Genomic DNA, 1,241 nt, shown 5'->3' with positions numbered 1-1,241 from the left:
TGAAAAATATACTTGCCCAAAATACCTTATCTAATTATTTTTGGCATGCATATTTTAAATAGGTATTTTTTCTTGGTACCAAGATTCAAAATTATATTATAAAGTAAATACTTACTTGTAATTAGTCTTCCATATCATTTTTTGCAGTATAGTTAAGTACTTAATATGAGCTTTCTAACCATTTTCCTCCATTTTATGACGTACTGTAAATCCTAGAGAGTCCTGGTGTGGTGCTGTGGGTTAATGTGCTGGACTGCAAAATTGGTTTGAACCCCAAAGTCTGTGGTTAAAGCTTACCAGCCACGCCTCAGAAACCCTATTCAGGGTCGCTATGGGTCAGAACCAACTCAATGGCAATTAACAAAAACAACAACATACCTATTATTAAGTCCCATTAAAAAAAAAAAAAATGTTGTGCCTTTTTTATTTTGCTGCTTTCTTTTCCTGTATTTTTTTTTAACTTTTATTTGCATTTTATTTTAAGCCTAATTTACTCCCAAGACATAAGTTTTGCTTTCTTCCGTTACTTCTGTGATACCTTTTTCTTCTGTACAACCTCATCTTTTGGTTTAGAGACAATTTGCTCCTTTTCAGTGAGGATCATCTTAATGTGGCAGGGAGAGTTCATGTAGACGTTAAGCTGACCATGAGCTCTGTAAGATCCGTGACACAACTTGGGGACTTTGTTGACCTGAATGTGCTCAATGATCAGAGAATCCACATTTAAACCTTAAATTCAACATTGTTTTCTGTATTTCTAAGCATGTACAGCAAAAATTCAGCATTCTTTTTGGGTCACCGACCCTGCGTCCAACCCCACTATTTGACCTAGGCACACCTACAGATGCCACCATTGTAATGCCAGAATGGTACACATTGCTTCTACAAAGTGACATCTTTCAGATGTTTGGTGACTTTTGGGATATGTACACACTTAGTGGTCTGGGCAGGTTAATGGTTCTTCTTAAAATGGACCCGGAAATTTTTACCTCTTGATTTGCATGAATGTGTGCCATTTTCTGGGTCAAGTGAGTATAGAACCATTTTGTGAGATTACTTCAGGCCACTTACAGCAAGAGCTTTGGGGCACTTTTAAAACTTTCAATACCATTATAAATATATTGCTAATAAATACTAAATTCTAAATCATGAATGAATGAAATGGCAGAAAGGTTAATGAGTATATGAAGAACATTAATTATTATTTTTGTCACCTGTTTGTCTTTTTTTTTTTTTTTTTT

The 1,241-nt window shown here is 34.8% G+C and overlaps 1 pseudogene; it reads right to left on the bottom strand.

Annotated features, from left to right (window-relative positions):
* Positions 1-490: 490 nt before the first annotated feature.
* Positions 491-1,044, bottom strand: LOC102826433 (annotated as a pseudogene).
* Between the last annotated feature and the right edge of the window lie 197 nt (positions 1,045-1,241).

Source organism: Chrysochloris asiatica, unplaced genomic scaffold (assembly GCF_000296735.1).
Source record: "Chrysochloris asiatica unplaced genomic scaffold, ChrAsi1.0 scaffold00167, whole genome shotgun sequence".
Taxonomy (NCBI): Eukaryota; Metazoa; Chordata; class Mammalia; order Afrosoricida; family Chrysochloridae; genus Chrysochloris; species Chrysochloris asiatica.
Note: the sequence above shows the minus strand (reverse complement) of the source record. Positions and strands in the feature narration are given on the sequence as shown.